General features: G+C 32.5%; 1 protein-coding gene across 1 annotated transcript in view; it reads left to right on the forward strand.

Moving 5' to 3' along the window:
* Positions 1-14,945, forward strand: part of CCDC102B (coiled-coil domain containing 102B) — a 368,750-nt gene that overhangs the window by 331,318 nt on the left and 22,487 nt on the right. The gene's annotated exons all lie outside the window — the stretch shown is intronic.

Consider the following 14,945-nt stretch of genomic DNA (forward strand, 5'->3'; position numbering starts at 1 on the left):
CTAATCTTGATTCAAGGTTGAAGTTGCATAGTAAACATTTGGTTTGTACAGATAATGGCTTAAGAAAGATATTTGCTTCAGTGATTTTCCTTCAAAGTATGGGGAACTAAATATTGTTTCAGGTATATCTTGGTGTGCAACAATCAATGCCAAAACTTAATGAAAACAACAATGATTTTCTATAATTCAAGATTCTGTGAGTTGGCTGTGGTCAAAATGGTGGTTCTTTTGCTGTATGTGATATTGGCTGGAGTCACTCGAGGTTGCATTTTATGCTAGTTAAATGGCTGCTGGTTCCCAAGAGGGTAGACGTGAATTTAAGCTTTACCCTGTAGGTTTCTGCTTGTCTCCTACTCATCCTTTTTGCAGAATAAGTGACCTTTTTGCCTTCTGAATTGCTCTCTTCTCAGACATCCTGCCTACCATGGTGTGCTGGGGAAATAGAGGCCTGTTAATTTAGATAGATAGATAATAGATAGATAGATAGATAGATAGATAGATAGATAGATAGATAGATAGATAGATAGGATAGAGATTGATAGATACATTAGATAGAGATGGAGACAGACAGACGATCAATAGAGATTTTTTAAAAATTGTAATTGTGCTGAAAAACACATAAGTTTACCACCTTACGCTTTCTAAGTGTACAGGTCAGTAGTGTTAAGTATAGCCAGTGTTACGCTACCATTACCCAGAAATATTTCATCTCAGAAAGCTGAAAATTCTATGCCCGTTAAACAACTCCTCATCTTTCCTCTTCTCAGCCCCTTTCTAGGAATATGTCTCCTTTAGATACCTCATACAAATGGAATCATATAGTATTTTATTTTTGTTATTGGCTTATTTCACCTGGCATAATGTCCTCAAGGTTTATTCATGTTGCATGTGTCAGAATTTCCTTTATTTGTCCAGCCTCCAGTAATAATTTCTCTGTGACTTTTACAGCTTTTACTTTCATGAATCCCCTCACTGCCTTTTCAGTGTCCACTTGTTCATGGTTTGTAAACCAATACTACATATTTTATGTTTTTGTTATGACAGCACTGCATTTCCTGGTACCAATTTCTGTTTCAGATATCTACTGCTACAAAACAAATTACCTTGAAACTTAGTAGCTTAAAACATGTTTGTGTTGCTTACCACTGTTCTGTTGGTTTTCTGGGTTTAGCTAGGTAGTGCTTCCACTCAACCCATGGGGTGATTCTTGCAGCTGCATTTTACTAGGAGATCTCCTGGGTCCTGGATGTCCAAGATGACTTCAATCTCTTATCTGATACCTTATCTGGGGTGAGGAATACAGCTGCTGGCTGGGCCTCTCCCTTGTCCCAAGTAACCTCTCAATACTCAGGAGTCAGCCTTGAGCTTTTTCATGTGGATATTGGCTTTCAGGAGGATTGCTGGGGAGTCAGACAGCTACTTCCCTCAGATTCAATTGGTTAGAGCAGGTTATAGGGACGTTCCAGATTCAAGACAAGAGGACATTAATGCTATGGCTTTATGGAAGTAGCCACGTGCATGTATAGGAACAGCTAGGAGTTGTTGGCATCCATTATTGCAAACCAGTTATCACAAATGGCACAGTGCAGCAGGTCCTGGTTCAAAGAAGACCTCAGTCCTCATACCCATTGCCACCCATGCCCATCTTGCAGATAAACAGTTCAAATTTAATGGAAAGTTATTTTTCCCCAGCTTTTCTTTTAGGTTCAGGGGGTACATGTACACGTTTATTACATGGGTAAGGTGTGTATTGCTGAAGTTTGCTGTATGAATGATCTCATCACCCAATTCATGAGCATAGCAGCTAAAGGTCGTTTTCCAACCCTCACCTAACTCCCACCCTCCCTGCTCTAATAGTCCCCAGTGGCTATTATTTTCATCTTTATATTCACATGTACTCAGTATTTAGTTCCCACTCATAAGTGAGAACAGGTGGTATTTGGTTTTCTGTTCCTGCATTAACTTGCTTAGGATAGTGGCCTCCAGCTGCATCCATATTGCTGCAGAGGACATGCTTTTGTTCTGTTCTTATGGCTGTGTAGTATTCCATGGTGTGTATGTACCACATTTTCTTTATCCAATTTACCATTGATGGGCACCTGAGTTGATTCCACGCTTTTGCTGTTGCAAACAGTACTTCAATTAACATACGGGTGCATGTGTCTTTTTTGGTGTGATGATGTATTTTCCTTTGGGTATATAACCCAAAAATGGGATCGCTGGATTGAATAGCAGCTCTGTTATAAGTTTTTTGAGAAGAATCCAAACTGCTTTCTCTAGCAGCTGAACTAATTTACATTCCCACCAGCTGTGTATAAGTGTTCCCTCTGCTCTACAACCTTGCCAACAACACCTTTTTTCTTTTCTTTTTTTTTTTTTAGTCTTTTTAATAATAGCCATTCTAACTTGTGTGAGATAGTATCTCATTGAGGTTGTGATTTGCATTTATCTAATAATTACTGATGTTGATCATTTTTTATACATATTTGTTGGCTATGTATATATCTTCTTTTGAGAAGAGTCTACTCAGGTAATTTGCTCATTTAATTGAGCAAATTTTAATTTGCTCAATTTTAATGTTATTTGGTTTGTGCTGGTTTTATGTTTCTTATAGATTCTGGTTATAAGACCTTTGTTGGTTGCATAGATTGTCAATATTTTCTCCCATTTTGTAGTTTATCTGTTTACTATCTTGAAAGTTTCTTTACTTTACAGAATTTTCTTAGTTTAATTAGGTCCCCATTGTCAGTTTCAGTTTTGTTGCACTTGCTTTTGTGGACTTAGTAATATATATATATTTTTTACAAGATCAATGTCGAGAATGGCATTTCGTAGGTTTTCTTCTAGGGTTCCTATATTTGAGGTCTTCCATTTAAGTCTATAATTCAACTTGGGTTAATTTTTTTATGTGGTAAAATGTAGGGATCCAGGTTTATTCTTTTGCATATGGCTAGCCTGTTATCCCAGCATCATTTGTTGAATGTGGATTACTTCCCCCATTGCTTGTTATTGTTGACTTTGTCAAAGATGAGATGATTGTATATTTGTGGCTTTATTTTTGGGTTCTCTAATCTGTTGAATTGACCCATGAGTCTGTTTTTGTATTAGTACCATACTGTTTTGGTTACTCTAGCTTTATAGTATAGCTTAAAGTCCAGTAATGTGATGCCTCCAGCTTTGTTCTATTTACTTATGATTGCTTTGGCTATTTGGGCTCTTTTTTGTTTCCATATGAATTTTAGAGGTTTTTTCTTCTATTTATGTGAATAATGATATTGGTACTTTGACGGTCATAGTTTTGAATCCAAAAATCGCGTTGGGCAATATGGACATTTTAGCAATATTGATATACCAATCCATGAGCATGGAACGTTTTTTCATTTGTGTAATCTGTGATTTCTTTCTTTGGTGTTTTGTAGTCCTCCTTGTAGAGATCTTTCATCTAATTGTTCAGATGGATTCTTAACTATTTCCTTTTTTTGTTCCTATTTTAAATGGATTGGGTTCTTGATTTGGCTCTCAGGTAGAATATTATTGGTACATAGAAATGTTACTGATTTTTGTACATTGGTTTTGTATCTTGAAACTTTACTGAAGTTATTTATCAGCTCTAGGAACCTTTGATAGTCTTTAGGACTTTCCAGGTATACTGTCATATCACCAGTAAAGAGAGAGAATTCGACTTCTTTTCCTATTTGGATGCTTTTTATTTCTTTCTCTTTTCTGATGACTCTGGCTAGAACTTGCAGTGCTATGTTGCAAAATCTCACTATGGTGAGAGTGGCCATCTTTGTCTCATTTCAGTTTTTAAGTGGAATGCTTCCAGATCTTGCTTGTTCTGTATGATGTTAGCTGTGGGTTTTTCATAGATAGGTCTTAGTATTTTGAGGTATGTTCCTTTAATGCCGAGTGTGTTGCGGGTTTTTGTCATGAAGCAATGTTGGATTTTATCAAAAGCTTTTTCTGCATCTATTGAGAAGCTCATATGATTTTTTAATTTTGATTCTATTTACATGGTGAATTACATTTATTGATTTCAGTATGTTGAACCAGCCCTGCAACCAAGAATTAAAGCCTACTTTATGTGGCTAATTAATTTTTTGATGTGCTGCTGGATTTGTTTTGCTAGTACTTTGTTGAGGATTTTGTGTCTATGTTCATCAGGGATATTGCCCTGTAGTTTTCTTTCTTTACTGTCTGTCAGATTTTGGTATCAGAGAATTGCGGCTTTGTAGAATGAGTTAAGGAAAATTCCTTCCTCCTCAGTGTTTTGGAATCATTTATGTAGGATTGGTAACAGCGCTTCTTTATATGTCTGGAAGATTTTGGCTGTGAATCCATCTGGTCCAGGGCTCTTTTTTGTTGATAAGTTTTTAAATACTGATTCCATTTTGGAGCTCAATATTGGCCTGTTCAGGGTTTCGATTTATGGCCACAGCACCCTGAACATGCTTGATCTCCTTTGGAAAGCTAGTCTTAATATAAAATAGGGGCCATGAGATTTATGTTTGTGTGTTGTTTCTTTTTCATTTTTTAGCAACTTGTATTGATTTTTAATGTAATGAGATCATGTGAATTGTTTAGTAAGGTTTTTGATATTCTTTTGCTTCTGCACATATTCCTCCAGCTAAATCAGAAGATAGGTTTTGCTATTTATTATCTCTGTGACCTTGAGTGTGTTATTTGTAATGAAACTATGTAAAACTGCCTCAAAGATTGAATGAAATAATGGATGTGAAACCCTTGATAATAGCATCTGGCATTAATAAACATTCAACAAATATTGGTTTATTTGTATTCTAATTTTCAAGAGATTATTTCCTTCAAAACAACTAAATTTAGAAAGTAAAATTGATGTGCAAAAGGAAAATATACTTTTAAATAAATCTTGGAAATACTTTACAAAAATTGTAAAATTGTATTGATGCTTGACTTCAACTACTTTAACCTTTAAACATTGAGTATATTTTCTTTTGTTGAAATATCTTGAAAAATTATTTGCATTCTGTAAAGCATCATTTATAGTAACAATAACAATACTGACTTCACACATTTGACATTTATATATTAGGCTTTGAAAGTGTCACCTATAGAACATTGTTATATAAAACTCTAGTCATTAACTGGTAATCTCAATAGTTAAATTTTTATCTTTAAATTTCTAATTTGTCATTTAAGGAAAATCATTAGAGTTATATACATCAGAAAACTCCAGCATAAGAGGAAATCAGAATCTAAATATTATCTTTAACTTAGATTGAATATTCATAATCACATAAAAGAAGAAATCCTTAATATTCTTTTTAAAATACCACTTTGTGTAAAATATTTAATCATTATACCAGCAAACTCTCAAATATATACATTTCAAAATAGAATTACAGTAAATTAAGCATAGTTTGTATTGCTCAACCTAAAGAAAAACATATATTGCAACTGGAAACATTTAATTAATTTTTATTGCAAAGTACCATAGTTTACTGTAAAAAGTGAAGCAATATATATAGAAATTGGTTTGCCTTTTGTATTCTCTTGTTTTCAGTAATGCCTATCTCATTACACAGCTCTTACAAAGGCTAATAAAATATGGATGAAAGGAGGTATTTGTTGATTTTAAATCAAAATATTGAAAATACTATATTGTCTGCATACCCAAGAGAAACAGGTACACAGAATTCAAAGATTAGTGTTGAACTAATATATATATAATTATATATTATATATATACATATGTATGTGTATAGATATATACATACATATATATACATACATATATATACACATACACATATATATACATATATATACACATACATATATATATATATAATAGTGCACATTTTCCTCCAAAATGCAAAGGCCTTCAGTGTCTTGGCTTGGCCTGGCCTGGCCTGTGCCATATTCTTAGGGATAAAAAGATATCCTGTGATTGGTGTGAGAAATGAGATAATCTCCACAGAATTCTTGTCTTGGTAACTGTGCAACTTTCCTTACTATGACTCAACTTTGGGTTCATCACACCAATTGGAGTAGAGTGCATGGAAATCAATTATTTCTGATTTTAATGCATGCTTATCTTGCTAACATGATTTGTTTCTAAAGAACATGTATGATTTTTCTTTTACTATGGATTCAGGGGTCCATATGCAGGTTTGTTATATGGGTATATTGTGTGATGCTGAAGTTTGGGTTATGGATAATCCCATTATGCAAGTAATAAGCATAGAACTCAATAAGTAGTCTTTCAGCACACCCGCCTTGACTAGTACACAGTGTCTATTGCTTCCATCTTTGTGTCCATGCATACTCAGTGTTTAGCTATCACCTATAAGTGATAGCATGAAGTATTTGGTTTTCTGTTCCTGCATTAATTCACTTAGGATAATGGCCTCCAGCTCCATCCATGTTGCTGCAAGGAACATGATTTTGTTCTTTTTATGGCTGTGTAGTATTCCATGGTATATATGTTCCACATTTTCTTTATCCAACCCACTGCTGATGGGCATCTAGGTTTATTACATGTCTTTGTTATTTGAAATGGTGCTTTGATGAACATACGGATGCACATGTCTTTTTGGTAGAATTAATTCTTAACAGAGTACTACAAACCGAATCCAGCAGTACATTAAAAAGTTAATTTACCACAATAAAGTAGGCTTTATTCCTGGGATACAGGGTTGGTTCAACATATGCAAATCAATAAATGTGATTCAACACATAAAGAGAATCAAAAACAAAACTCATATATGATCACCTCAACAGAGGCAGGACAAGAGGCATCAAAGGAATATACTTCAAAATAATAAGAGCCACCTGTGACAAACTCACAGCCAACATCATACTGAATTGGCCAAAGCTGGAGCCATCCTCCTTGAGAACCAGAACAAAACAGGGATGCCTACTCTCATCACTCCTATTCAGCATCGTACTGGGAGTCCTACCCAGAGGAATCAGGCAAGACAAAGAAATAAAAGACATCCATATAGGGAAAGATGCAGTCAAGTTATCTGTCTTTGCTGATTATATAATTCTATACCTAGAAAACCCTAAAGACTTCAATGAAAGAATTCTAGAACTGATAAATGACTTAGGTAAAGTTTTAGGATACAAAATCAATGTACAAATTCAGTAGCATTTCTATACACCAATAGGTTCTAGCCGAGAATGAGTTCAAGAACACAATCCCATTTAAAAGCCACACAGAAAAAAAGGAACTACCTAGGAATACATGAAACTAAGGAGTTAAAAGACCTCTATGAGGAGAACTACAAAACACTGCTGAAAAAAATCAGAAATGACAGAAATAAATGCAAAACTATTCCATTTTTCTCCCCATTATATATTGTTGCAAAGTTAGTACTATTTTCTGAAATCACATCTAAATATATGGTTTCTATATATTTAAATGAAGGCAAATTTTTATGTTTATTTATGGACATAACTAATGCAGAAACATTTGAAAATTTCTAATTTCAATGAATACAGTTCTGTTGGTTATAAAAGAGTAATTTTGTGTGATGTACTTAATACTTTTATGTACGACATTTATCAAAGAAACTAATGAACAATAAAGAGACTTTTTTCAAAAGCAAACTCTACCAGACCCATATAATTATTTTTGACAATCATGGCTTGGAAAGTTTAAATAGGAAAACAATTTCTATATTGAATATAATAATGTTCTTATTTGGACCCATAAAAATCTATTTAAGAGAGGAACATAGCTCATAGTTGAATGTACTCTATTAGGAAAAAATAATACTAAGTCCAACTTGAACCATAATTATCAGAGTGAGGCACCAATCCATGGAAACAAGTAATGCTGGAAAGAGATTTGTCCTAAATAAGCTATTCAGTAGCCACATTGATGACCCGGAGAAAGAAACAGAGAAATAGAACATCTATAATTCTAAGTTGTTTTGTGTCAGAAGACAAGGAGAAATTAAAAATGGTCCTAAAGGAAGAGAATATAATGTATTAGAAACAATTTGAAGAGTAACCATATAATAAAAGCTAATGGTATAAGGAAAGACTGCTGAAGCACAGGTATAATATTAACAGTGACTCTCATTTTCTTCCCTGTATGACCCACACCATCCTACCTGCTTTACGAGGTAGAAAATGGTATCTCCGTTTTACAAGTGAGAAACAGTGGCTTCAGTGAATACATTATTTTCTTAAGTATCGCATGCTTATCTAGGGCTTAGAAAAAACCTTCTACTTGATTAACCTGACAGAATTATAGATGAGACTGGTTGGAAGCCATCAGATATATATAAGATATTTAAGCAAACCATTTAATCTTTTGAAGTCTCGATCTTCTCAACTGTAAAATGGAGATAGCAATACCTGCTATAAGCTTGCAGCCATAATTTAGCGTATGCTAATTGTACCATTTCGAAGAAGACCAGCATGTTTCATGATTATGTCATGAGGTTTAAATTAAGAATCAATTAAAGATAAAAAATACACAAATATAAAATTTTCCAATGGCTATTGATATATTATTTTAAAAATTTATTCACTAAATTTGATATGTAATTCTCTAATAAAATTTGGCCATACTTTCTGGTTCTGCTCACCACGAACAAAAATAAGATCTCAAGAAGAATGACATGACTCATAGGTTTGAAAATATTTCCCATAAAGAGATGTTAGAAGGAATTAAGATTCTTTTGCATTTAACATGTCTGCAATTTGACTGTTAAAATAAAATCAAATTTTATTTAGAGAAAGATGTTGGCCTGGGCTGTCCTCTTTGGAAGAAATGACTAAGTGGAAGCATATGACTTAAAAAAAAACTTAGAAGTAAAAATTATTTTAACCTTAAGCCGTAACTTGGGGTAAATAGTGAGATAATAGTACTCAGCTCTATAAATAATTTTGTGAATGAACACAATACTATTCCCTTAGGCATATTATTCAGTTGCACAATAGCAGATTTCATCACTTCCCCTTTGCTTGCTTATTTAATCTGTGAATGATTGGATACAAGCTCAGAGAATACTACACTTGAATGAGAATATAGCTTTTTTATGTAAGTCTTTAACTTCATTCCCCTGTATATAAAATATATTTTGGAGGATATTCTCTCATCTTAAGTGTGGTATTTAAGATGTAGCTGCTTTAGTTATACTGTTGAGTGAAACTTAGTACTCTGATACTTTATTTTAATGGTGAGTCCTGTGATCAGGTGATGGTATTAATGTTTCTATTATTTGACTTATTATTTAGAAAATGAATTTTTAATACATTTATTTGGAGGCTGCAATCTACACACACACACATACACACACACACACACACACACACACACACACACACACACACCATCATCCCCCCATGCTGAGCCTAATATCATACAGTTGTTAGTAACTAAACATGAGATAAATAAGAAAGTATAAAAATGACATTATTTATTTCACATAAATAGTAGGAGTGAAAACAATTTCAGGGGCTCTAATAACTCAGGATTCATATTGTAAGTTGGTGCTTTATCTCAATAACAACCCCAAAAGTGGCAATAATTACTACAAATATTTGGAAACTGGAAGAGAATTCAACAAATTTCTTGATTAATGCTGAGGTAACTTTGTGTTTCTTTTTTCATCGACTTTTAAGGGCATTTTAAAGTGTAAATTAATGTTTAAGAACAGGAATTTCAGAATTGAAAAGCACAGATGCATTCATAATAGCAATGTACATTTCCTTCATTGAAGATAGAATTGCTCTTGGTACACTTGTTTCCCTCAGATATCTATAACTGAGATTCGCATGGTTTGGCAATGTTGTCAAATGCCCCAATCTCAAATATTGGAAGAGGTCTGGAGAGAAAGTGTAAATAAAACTAATTTCTATTAAATTACATTATTCTACTGACACTTGGTTAATGCAAGACATTTGTATAGTATAGTAGTCTACTGAGAACTCTAAGCCTTTATTTTAGAAAGAATTACTAATTCCTCTTCCATGGAATTCCCTATATGTTTTTAAAATTCAAAGTTTATGAAAATGACAGAAAGTAGAAAAGACAGTGTAGAATATGTGCTGAATTTATCTAAATTCTATTCAGGTATGATGATGGCATTCATGATATTTAAGACACCAAAAACGGTGTTTAAGACATGATATATTAAATATTTCATTTCCTCATTACAACATAATGGAATTTACTTAAAATTTTGAACAGAATACGTGAGTCTATGAGTCCTCTACTTAAGTTTATTTAAATCGGTAACATTAGAAATAACTACATCTGTGACATTAGATATAATCAAACAAAATTTTTTAAGTCAGTACTAAACCATACAAAATTAAACCCCAAGTAGATTAAAGAGATACTTTTATAAACAAAAGTAAACTAGGAAAGTATTATAAGAAAATGAGATTATTTTTGTAATCATTTCAGAAAAGGCCTTTTTAAGCAAACACAAATCTCAGAAACTTTAAACTATGAGGTATTTGACCTCATAGAATTTGATAATGTATTTCATTTTAATCAGAATGTCATTTCCCAAGGACACTACTCTTGTATACATTAAATCTTTCTCCTGCTGCTACTTATCCTCAAGTTCTATATAGGCTTTTCCTACTATCCTTGTTCTATTATCTCTTGAGAACTCATTACATCTGATGAACTCTTACACCAACACAACTTTCACCACTCTTCTATCTCATCATTCCAATATAGTTTATACTAAAGTTTTAGTTAAATAGTTACATTTTCCTGAGAATGTTAAGATTGTTTATGGCAGAGCCTCATAGTGTACTATAATTAAATGTTCTGACAGTTACCTTTTCAATTATTATTTTCTTTTTGAACTTAATCATTGCCTATATTTAGCTGCATAATTTTTTATGTATGTGTATCTTTTTCCTTCAAAGTACTTTTATTACTACATAAATTAATTCTAAATGAACAGTTTTTCCTAAAAATCTATTATAATCAGGAGTAATTTCTCTTTGGACAGCTCTATTATCTTGGGATCTCCACTTGCCAATATTTCTAAACTCCTTATATTTTGTGCTGAATGACCTATTTGTTACAGTATATTATCAGCAATTTAAGAAAAATGATGTCATGCTAGATAAATCTTTTAGGTTTGTTTTTTATTTCAATTTGAGCCCTTTCTAGTTCTGTCTTTATAATAGCATATTCTTGTTTTATGACTCCAGTGTCCTTTATAGCCTCTTCAAATATAAGTAAATGTTACTTTTATGTTATTTTCTGTGTTTTCTATTTCCTCCCAATCATAATTTTCTTGCTTCTTGGTTTTAAACTTTATGATTCTCAAGCTTTTGATTTACCCTTTGATGAATCTCAGCTTTCTCTGTTGCTCTCATCTCTTGCTTGCTTTATTTCTAGGCCTTTTTCCTTAAATACTCTGGGATTATTGGATACTTCTTTCGTTCTTTGCAGAAGTTTTTATCTTAACTCTTTATCCTCCCTAACAACCTCAGAATTCTGCAAGTAACTCATGAGGAAAGCTGGCCCTCAAGTCTCAGTTTATCATTCCAGCCCACCGTGGCCTCTTTTCTACAGATTATAAGTGGGTTTCGTGTAAAGTTAATCTAAGCATTTATCTTTTATAAAAAGTGTTTAGAATATTAACAATAGTAATAGTTAACATACATATAAAATAAATATATGCTTTATTTTATGGCTTTAAATTTCTTGATGTTTTCCTTGCATTCTGTGTGTTATATAGGGATTGTGTTATGCAGTACTGCTTTTATATATTACCCTCTACTCTTTGTTTGGGATTTATACATTTTGATTTATACATCTTGATTATTTCTAAGAGTCATTTAAGTTACTTTTAAAATCTTGAATCTCTTAATTAGAGCTTTGTAATTAAGGTCAAGAATGAGATTACATTTTAAATATTCCCCTACATGAAGAATTGTTTATCTTACTCTTTGCCTTTGTTTTTCTTGCCCTTCTAAATTTACATGGATTAAAATGTAGAACTGGAGATAAAAGCTCATAGTGTTATTAAATACATTTTATTCATTTACCCTGATTTTCAGTTTGTAACTATTATGCTTTATTTTTAAATTAATAAATATTTTTGACATTCATGAGTAGTCAATCTATATCATGATTTCCATATTCTTAAGTCCTCAGATTATGTCATTTCTCAGGTTATTGAAGCCTATTTGTGTGTGTATGTGTTTAACCTTTTAGTAAAACTCATATTCCCAACTCATGTTTATTAACTTATTTAGTGGGGATTAGGCCTAGATTAGCATCTTTCCTTTTTGACCATACATATAAGATGTGTTTGATAGTAACAATTTTTAAATGAAAGCATAAATATTTTTATTTAGCTCTTAATATATTTCAAAAATTTATTGACATTTAAATCTAGCTCTTCCTATAAGTGACCTCTTTATTTTGGTCTTTTATCAGTAATCTGGTACAATATATTAGTAATTTTCATCCAGAATGATAAGCAGTTACCATTCCTTTCACAAGTGAAGAACTGCTTGGATTGCATGGAATTCTAGGTTCACAAAATATTACCATCAATGAACATCATTCCACTATCTCAGTGTTACAGAAGTAATATCTGCCATCAGTTTTTCCCATTGAAAGTATCCTCTTTTTTCTGCTAAATTACTAAAAATTGTTTTATTCTTATGTTTGAATGTGAACAGAATATGTCTTAATATAAATATTGGCTAATAAATTTAATGTAATTGTGAAAAGCACATTCGATTTCTATGTTCAAATCTTTCCATTTTTCTGAGGAAGATTTTTAAATACAATGCAATGTCTTATGTATTTTTGTTTTTTTATGTTTTCCTTCTACCTTTTGATCATCAATTATCCCTTCGGAAGGGCTAAATAGAGCTGCTGTCACTTTTTGTTTGGTATATCAATTGTATTCTTCTTAAGCATTTTAAACTCAGGTTGTTTTTTCCCTCTGAGTTCTGGGAAAACTTTTAAAGTTTGTTAAATCTTTATTGTTGCTAGTATTCTGCACTGAAGAAAAATTTAAAATATGCTTTATGGGTTTCGTTGTATCTTTTTTCTAATATTAGACAACTCTTTTCTTCCGTTTTCATCATTGACTAAACATACCCTCTCCCTACCACATCCCATGCCTCCCTTATAAGTGTCATTCTATATTGCATCTTAGGTGATGCCTAACATAATTAAACACACATACACACACAGGATCCAAATTTAAATTTTATCCAAATATTTACTTTATGCTGAACCCTAACAATATTGTATCCTTTCTGTTTCTAATATATTATTCCTCTTTGAGCAAATGTTCTTGCTTTTTTTAAAAAAAAAATTCTGTTAACAATTTGTCTTTTTCTCCCTCCTTGTATGAGGAGATATTTATTCAGGTCAAATGGCCTACATTATAATGCATCAATTTAATTTTGTTTTACTGCTCATCATCTGTGATTCAAATGGAATAGAGAAAATATGATAAGCTTAAACTTTTAGCAAAAATGAGAGTATACTTGACAATTCAGACAATGAGTCACAGAAATTGGGGATGAGAATAAAATTGTTCCAGCTGCTGGCATTAAAGTGTAGTGATTTGGTTGCACCATTTTAGCCATCTTTGAATGGTTTCTAACATTCTTCTTTTAAAATACCCTCTAAACTTTGCAAAAGCTGAAAGCACTTCAGCAGCACTGGAGACTATCAGGGTGCAATGTTTTTGGTGTGAATAGAGTGCAAGGTTGCTGTCAGAAAGCGGCAGAACCCACATGCCCAGCTCAGCACCATGAGGGTCTCTAGTTTTCTCCTCTCTCAGTCTATTCCACAGATGTCCCTACTTTGTGTGCTTTCTGTCCTACTTTTAGTTTTTCTTTGCCCTTCAATTCAGAAGAGTGTACTTCATTTGGTTGACAGCTTTTATGTCACTACATGAATGGTTTCCATTTTCCACCTTTGCTCTCTATCCCTTTCTGCCAAAGCAATTCTCTCCTCCTGTTCTGACAGGAACTCTTGGCAAGGAAGAAAAAGAATATGAACTACTTCAGCATATACAGCATAAATAGTTGACTTCAGACCCAACGTGTTAAAGATTTTCTACTTGGCTTTGATTGTGGTATGCTTTGTACCAAAATTTCTATATTACTTTTTAATCATCGAAGCTCAGTATTTTGAGTATTTTTATGGCCATAAATATATAAATATTATGCAAAGACAGTCAGCTACTAACTGGCTTTTTTAATGGTGTATGGTCTAGAATTGTGCTGTGGTTGTTATAGATCAATTAATTGTTACTTGGAATTTGATATTCTGCCTTTCCAGTACAGAATACTTGATAATAAAAGCATAGTACATTATTCTTAAAAAAATACAGAACAATTTTTCAATGTGCAGAATCTGTTCTTATTTCTAAGGCTTTCCCCATGTCTGCAACAGTGGATTAGATCAGCAGATTTGCAGTAGTGAAGAGTATTCAGAAATATCTGAGAAGGAGCTGACAAGAAAAATATTGGTGATCTTTTCTATTCAATTTCCAGCATTGAAAATTAACGTTTTGAACAGCACTGTGCAATAGAAATAGTTGAGCCACAGATATGAGCCACATTAAAAAAAAAAACAAAAGAACTGATAAAATTAACATTGATGATATATTTTATTTAGTCCAACATATGCAACGTATTACCATGATCAACATGCCATTAATATTGTAAATAAGATGTTTTTATTTTTTATCTTTGTATTTATTTTACAATTAGTGCAGCTCATCTCTATTTGTACTGGCTGCATTGTAGTTGCTCAATTGCCCTGAGCGGCTAGGGGCTATCATATTGGAAAGCGCAGAAGTAAACTAAGGTAAAGAATATTTGAGTTCTTTAAAAAAAAAAAAAACAGTAATAAACACTTGAGGAATAAAATAAAGTTCAATTTTAATTCTAGTATTTTTCAATGATTTGATTTTGGACAAATTACCTGACTACTTTTT

Source organism: Pan paniscus, chromosome 17 (assembly GCF_029289425.2).
Source record: "Pan paniscus chromosome 17, NHGRI_mPanPan1-v2.0_pri, whole genome shotgun sequence".
NCBI lineage: Eukaryota > Metazoa > Chordata > Mammalia > Primates > Hominidae > Pan > Pan paniscus.